The sequence below is a fragment of the Euleptes europaea genome, chromosome 1 (assembly GCF_029931775.1).
Source record: "Euleptes europaea isolate rEulEur1 chromosome 1, rEulEur1.hap1, whole genome shotgun sequence".
Taxonomy (NCBI): domain Eukaryota; kingdom Metazoa; phylum Chordata; class Lepidosauria; order Squamata; family Sphaerodactylidae; genus Euleptes; species Euleptes europaea.
Genome location: NC_079312.1, coordinates 6,135,072 through 6,142,635, shown reverse-complemented (window position 1 = coordinate 6,142,635; position 7,564 = coordinate 6,135,072). Strand labels below are relative to the sequence as shown.

Below are 7,564 nucleotides of genomic sequence, written 5' to 3'. Positions count from 1 at the left end.
GCAAAAAAGCCATTTTTCTGATGTTTTTGTTAATTAAGGGAGGCGGGAGAATCTGTAATGTTCCCATCCTGTAGCCCAACAATGCAAAGACGACAACAGAAATGGTATCACTATAGAATCTGTTCTCTCTCTGACTGGCACTGGAGGAAGGCCTTTGACTACAATTTATCAGCTCAGTGACAAAAAGCCCCCTGGCCTACTGTGCATATTTTCACATGTTCCTCTCTCTCTTCCAGTGGTGTCCATTTTAAAAAGTCTCTAGAAAAGAAAACACTAACAATTATTCTTACTTCCAGCCTACCAAGAGAAAGTTGAATTTAGCCCGGCAACATTCATATGGCTCCTTCCACATTCCAAGCGATGATGTGGCTCCGCCTCTGGTGTGGATTCATTCATGAACGATTAGCCTGTCTCTCCGAGGAAACTCTTTCCACAACCCACACGCTGATAGTTTCTCAAGTGAGAATTTATGGATGGGTGTTAAGCTGTGAACTCTGAGCAAAGGTCTTTCCACACACTAAGCAGTTATAAGGTTTCTACCCAGAGTGGATACGTTGATGGACCCTAAGATATGAACCCTGAACAAAGCTCTTTCCACAATCCAAGCATTTATAAGGTTTCTCCCCAGTGTGGATACGCTGATGTCTAGTAAGCTCTGAACTTGAAGTAAAGCTCTTTCCACACTCCAAGCACTTATAAGGTTTCTCCCCAGTGTGAATATGCAGATGTCTAGTAAGCTGTAAACTCCTAGCAAATCTCTTTCCACATTGCAAGCATTTGTAAGGTTTCTCCCCAGTGTGGATACGCTGGTGGACCCTAAGATATGAACCCTGAGCAAAGCTCTTTCCACACTCCAAGCATTTATAAGGTTTCTCCCCAGTATGGATACGTTGATGTCTAGTAAGCTGTGAATTCTGAGTAAAGCTCTTTCCACACTGCAAGCATTTATAAGGTTTATCCCCAGTGTGGGTACGCTGATGGATAGTAAGCTCTGAACTTGAAGCAAAGTTCTTTCCACACTGCAAGCATTTATAAGGTTTATCCCCAGTGTGAATATGCAGATGTCTAGTAAGTTGTAAACTCCTAGCAAATCTCTTTCCACATTGCAAGCATTTGTAAGGTTTCTCCCCAGTGTGGATACGCTGGTGGACCCTAAGATATGAACCCTGAGCAAAGGTCTTTCCACACTCCAAGCATTTATAAGGTTTCTCCCCAGTGTGGGTACGCTGATGTATGGTAAGTTCTGAATTCTGAGTAAAGCTCTTTCCACACTGCAAGCATTTATATGGTTTCTCCCCAGTGTGGGTACGCTGATGGATAGTAAGCAGAGAACTTGAAGCAAAGTTCTTTTCACAGTGCAAGCATTTATATGGTTTCTCCCCAGAGTGGGTTCGCTGATGTCTAGTAAGCGTTGAACTCCTAGCAAATCTCTTTCCACATTGCAAGCATTTGTAAGGTTTCTCCCCAGTGTGGATACGCTGATGTCTAGTAAGCTTTGCATTCTCAGCAAAGCTCTTTCCACACTCCAAGCATTTATAAGGTTTCTCCCCAGTGTGGATACGCTGATGTCTAGTAAGCTGTGAACTCCGAGTAAAGCTCTTTCCACACTGCAAGCATTTATATGGTTTCTCCCCAGTGTGGATACGCTGATGTCTAGTAAGCTGTGAATTCCGAGTAAAGCCCTTTTCACACTGCAAGCATTTATAAGGTTTCTCCCCAGTATGGGTATGCTGATGTATGGTAAGTTCTGAATTCTGAGTATAGCTCTTTCCACACTGCAAGCATTTATAAGGTTTCTCTCCAGTGTGGGTACGCTGATGGATAGTAAGCAGGGAACTTGAAGCAAAGCCCTTTTCACAGTGCAAGCATTTATATGGTTTCTCCCCAGTGTGGGTACGCTGATGGACTCTAAGATATGAACCATAAGCAAAGCTCTTCCCACACTCCAAGCGTTTATAAGGTTCCTCCCCAGTGTGGAAACGCTGATGTCTAGTAAGCTGTAAACCCATAGCAAATCTCTTTCCACATTGCAAACATTTGTAAAGTTTCTCCCCAGTGTGGATACGTTGATGGACCCTAAGATATGAACCCTGAGCAAAGCTCTTTCCACACTCCAAGCATTTATAAGGTTTCTCCCCAGTGTGGAAACGCTGATGTCTAGTAAGCTTTGCATTCTCAGCAAAGCTCTTTCCACACTCCAAGCATTTATAAGGTTTCTCCCCAGTGTGAATATGCTGATGTCTAGTAAGCTGTAAACTCCTAGCAAATCTCTTTCCACATTGCAAGCATTTGTATGGTTTCTCCCCAGTGTGGATACGCTGATGTACCCTAAGATATGAACCCTGAGCAAAGCTCTTTCCACACTCCAAGCATTTATAAGGTTTCTCCCCAGTGTGGAAACGCTGATGTCTAGTAAGCTTTGCATTCTCAGCAAAGCTCTTTCCACACTCTAAGCATTTATAAGGTTTCTCCCCAGTGTGGAAAAGCTGATGTCTAGTAAGCTGTAAAGTCCTAGCAAATCTCTTTCCACATTGCAAGCATTTGTAAGGTTTCTCCCCAGTGTGGATACGCTGATGGACCCTAAGATATGAACCCTGAGCAAAGCTCTTTCCACACTGCAAGCATTTATAAGGTTTCTCCCCAGTGTGGAAACGCTGATGTCTAGTAAGCTGTGAACTTGAAGTAAAGCTCTTTCCACACTGCAAGCATTTGTAAGGTTTCTCCCCAGTGTGGATACGCTGATGGACCCTAAGATATGAACCCTGAGCAAAGCTCTTTCCACACTGCAAGCATTTATATGGTTTCTCCCCAGTGTGGATACAGTGATGTCTAGTAAGCTTTGTACTCTGAGCAAAACTCCTTCTACGCTCTAAGCATTTACCAGGTTTCTCCCCTGTGTGGATTCTCCAGTGTGTATCAAACACCTGGGATTCAGCAGCCTGAGAGGCAGAGCATTCTTTCACCCTCTTCCTTTTCGTTCCAGCATTTCTCTTCTGCTGTTTTTCGTCAAATAAGAGGTGTTGTGGTTCACCCTCGGAGTTTTTTTGGCAACCATCAGCCACTGGAATAAAGAGAAACTACGTGTTAAGAACTTCAAGCAAAAGTGGAATCAAGTAAAGAAGATCATTAACTGCTCTTCATAATGAAAGAACTGGAATCACTTAAAGGAGAGACAAATCCTGCCCTGTATGAATCAGCTGTTGATGCTTCCTTGGAGGGTAGTTCCAGCAGAGACAAGGTAGCCCAGCGGAACATCCATGTTTAGAGGTAGTCTCTCTGAAGAGGGAGGCTTTGGAGCTGCTCCTTTATTTGTGAAACTTCCTAGGACTCAAGTTGACCACTGTGTGAAATAAAAGGTTGGACTAGAGGGACCGCTAGCAAATCTCTTTCTATATTTGAACTCAGAACTGACTGTGTTCACTGGACAGTGAGTTTTGAGCAGAGCTTTATCCCTGAAATATGGAGACCCCATCTGAGCACCAAACTAGTAAAAGCTTACTGTATTCTCCACTCCCCCAAAAGTTCGGTCTCCCAAGCCCTGTGTTTTGTGGCCCTGCCTGCAGAGCAGAAGCAGGTGGTGACTGGAGACTGAGAATTTCCAGGGGTGCCCCTCATCTGGGGAATGTTCCCCACCTTTAAACTCACCTGGAGCTGACCTTGCCCAGTGAAAACATTTCTTTTCAACCTGCCTTTAACTTGGGGGTTTATCTTTTTAGTTGCTTTAGCATCTTCTTTAAACTTGAGGAGTGGCTTTTTTATGCTCTTCTTGTGCTCCTGGATTTTTAAACCGATTGTTTTTTAGACAGTATTTAGGATCTTATGCTATTGTTTTGTGAACACACTAGCAAAAGAGGAAAAAACTAAATGCTGAAACACTAATACTTAAGAACAAAACAACAGCATAAAGGTTGCCAATAAATATAGAAGTTGAACAGACCCAAAGAAAAACAATTACCTTAAGTAAGTACTGGCTTGTAATGATTATGTCTATTAAACTATTAAAGATTCAGCCGTTCACAATATATGCACATCTAGTATGATAAGAATAACCCTTAGATAAGCAAGTAGTACTGCTGTACATAAATTTAACAACGGTGCAGATAATAGTCCCAATTAAACAGTTGAGAAAGGTGGTGGTTCTCTCAATGTGCTCACTGATACTTATGTGAGGTGGGTTACTTATTCTGATGCAAAAATAATTAATTGCTGATTTAAAGCAGGTCCGGTGGTCCGGAATATATCAACTGTTTCGTTACAACTTAGTATATTCATTCTCATTCTCACTTCTTATGTTAAGATAGCCAATATTGCAATGTTCTACTTAGTACTTGGATTGTAATACTGAAAGCCGTTATGAATTTTGTAGTAACCTTGGCTGATGAGGTTGTGTGTAACGAAATGGTTGATATGTTCCGGACCGCCAGACCTGCTTTAAATCAGCAATTAATTATTCTTGCATCAGAGTAACCCTCCTGTTGCAATTCATCCTGCAATTCATCCTGGCACGAGTACACCATTGGGACTACCACCTGCAATTACTGCCTGCTATTATACTGGTGCTGTTCTATGACACATTTCATTGTTTGCAACCCGACCCTTCTATGGACTGACATAATTATCAATGAGAAAATTGAGATAACCACCAGCTTTCTCAGCTGTTTAATTTGGACTGTTATCTGCACCGTTGTTAGATTTATGTACAACAATACTACTTGCTTATCTAAGGATTATTCTTATCGTACTAGATGCGCATATATTGTGAACAGTTTAAGTCTATTAATTAAACTATTAAAGATTCATCATTACAAGCCAGTACTTATTGAAGAAAATTGTTTTTCTTTGGATTGGATTGTGAACAGGCAGCATACAAATAAACTAATGTGTATTAAAGCCAAGCACAATAAATATTTCCTGCCAATCTTAGGTACAAACTAGCCAGCATTTTGTTCCTGTTTTAAGTTTCACTTGAAAAAGCGTTCCTGGCCATTCTCAGGCTGTTGCCTTGAGAGGAATCCCTGTGTTTCCCAACTGGTGAAATTTAGCCCAAGAGAAGTCCTACCCGCTTCCACAACACAAATAGGCAGCTACCTGCTGATCTCTCCGTTTCTTCTGCATCTTGGACAAGTGGATCTCCTGCTTCTTCCACTTGGGACATGGAATCAGGTTGGAGAAGCAGAAGTCCTTCTACAGGGAAAAGAAACACACCAGTGACTTCCAGACATTCCAACTCTAAGAAATATTCAGATGTTTAAACCAGACTTGAGCGTAGACAGAGCCACTGTTTCCCTCCAGCCTAGAACGGGAAAAGTGCACCCGCCCAACTGAATTCCAGAGAAGCCTCAGAGGCAGGAATTCAGCAAGTGAAGCTCATCAGGAAATAGAGCCAAACTTCACCTGCTGAAATCCTGTTCTTTTTTTGTAATTATTATTATTTTGTTCCTTTAGTGCTCTGCCATCTCTTTTAACTGAATCAGGAACCATGCCTAAGCTTATACTGGTGTAACAGAAATGAGCACAGAAGGGCCCCAATTCATCCCTTCTTCTTCCTCTGCCCCACACTTATGCTCCTCAAGTCCCAGGGGAGGGGTGTAATGTCCTCAAGGCAAGCAAAGGTCTTTTCGAACTTTTGGAAAATGCATATTAAGGGCCCTATACGAGTATTATTATTGTTGTTATTATTTCAAACGGTCCTTTCCATGGCTGCTCCAAAAGGCCCAAGAGGAGGCCTCGTTGACATCCCACAAACTGTTACTGTGGCCAATCCCCCTCCTGCCCTCCTTTCAATGGATTTTCATCTCTGAAGAACAATGAAGTCGCTCAGTTCCTCAATGGGCAGTCAGGGGGTGTGAGGGTGGATCTTCCTCCTCTGTCGTAGTTGTTTTTCTTTACAAATGCATTTTTTCTTTCGCTTCCACACGAATTCTAACAGAGTCCAGGAAGTATGCAGAACCCCCTCCCTTGCCTACCGTGAAATCTTCTACATTCCCTTATTCAGAGTCTCCACTGGAAGAGTCCTAATAGGGCCCTTACTGGTGGTGGTGGAAAGTGCTGTCAAGTCACAGCTGAGTTATGGCAACCCCGTAGGGTTTTCAGGGCAATAAACGGACAGAGGTAGTTTGCCATTGCCTTCCTCTGCATAGCAATCGTGAACTTTCTTGGGGATCTCCCATTGAAGTACCCACCTGGAATGACCCTGATTAGCTTCCATGGGCTGCTGAGATTGGGCTAACCTGGCCCATTCATGTCAGAGGAATAGTTTCTGCCTTCAGCATCTCTGAATCAAGGGAAATGAGAGCCTTACCCAGGGAGGCCACATTCTCATAATTGTCCTCCATGACTTCCTTGTGAAGCCTTCTTTGGTCTGGATCCAGCAGGGACCACTCCTCCTCAGTGAAATGAACAGATACCTCCTGAAAGGTCACTAGACCCTGTAAAGAGAAAGAAGAAACTCCTCTGCCATCACAGATAATGTAACAACCCTTCTCCTTCCAACATGACTATACTTAGAGGTTTGATTTCAGGGTTCAAACCTTCATCAGACGTTTTCATTTTCTATTCAGTGAGAAGAGCAGATAGCAGCTGAGGGAAAGAGATTCCTCCCAGCCTAGGGAGGGAGCAAGGAGACACTCAAGGACATGATTCAGAGTTCCACACATACCTGATCTGGCTGCATGGAAGCTGCTTTTTCTCCATCACAAAGAAATGGCAAAGAAGTTATCATTGGTTTAACGGCATCACCTGGAAGGATAAAAAGGTCAAAGGAAAGGGTTCTATACTTTCCAAGTACTTTGCGTTATACTTCCTGGGGGGGGATTAGATTCTCCCTCTCTGGCCTCAAGATCACAACTGTCCGTGCATCCTCATTTCACGTACATTTTTTGCCTCCATGCTTTTGTCAGATCTAGTCTTGGTCCTTTTATCATATACAAAACTATTTGTCTGTTTGTCTAATGGATCAGAATTGACAGATAAGAAGGAAGAACTCTGCAATGCAAGGAACAGACAGGGGATAAAAAAGGACACCAAAACAACCACCATTTCCCAGAATCTCCTTCCATGTGGCAAGACTATTGGCTCATCCGGGAAAAGGCAGCCTTGCTTTTGGTGAAGGACCAGCACTTACCCACTTGACATGGTACTGAGACAACATGGTGAGAGATGCTACTGACGTATCATCTTTATTATGTTTGCATGCTTTCGTTGAGGTTTCACCCCCCTGCCCCGTCAACAATCCTAGCCCAAATACTTTATTCCATCTTCCAACACTTTATTCCATCTTCCAAAGATTCTGTGTTGTTAAATTCAAATATTCTTATCGAATCTAATACTGTTGTCCTATCTTGCAATCCACTGGTTGACTGACATTCTGATCTAATCTGTTCACTGAATGTGTTTCTTTTTATCGTACATATACTCTGCCTTGAGAGTCCCAGTTAAAAAAGTAGAATAGAAATTACATTTGGGTTAGTATTATTAATAATTTCCTGTATTAGTTTATTATTAGAATTTTATCCTGATCTTTCCCTGCCAAAACAAGCCTCAGGGTGGCTTACAACATGTAAAC

The 7,564-nt window shown here is 42.5% G+C and overlaps 1 pseudogene; it reads right to left on the bottom strand.

Moving 5' to 3' along the window:
* Positions 1-467: 467 nt before the first annotated feature.
* On the bottom strand, positions 468-7,150 carry LOC130474845 (zinc finger protein 420-like; annotated as a pseudogene).
* Between the last annotated feature and the right edge of the window lie 414 nt (positions 7,151-7,564).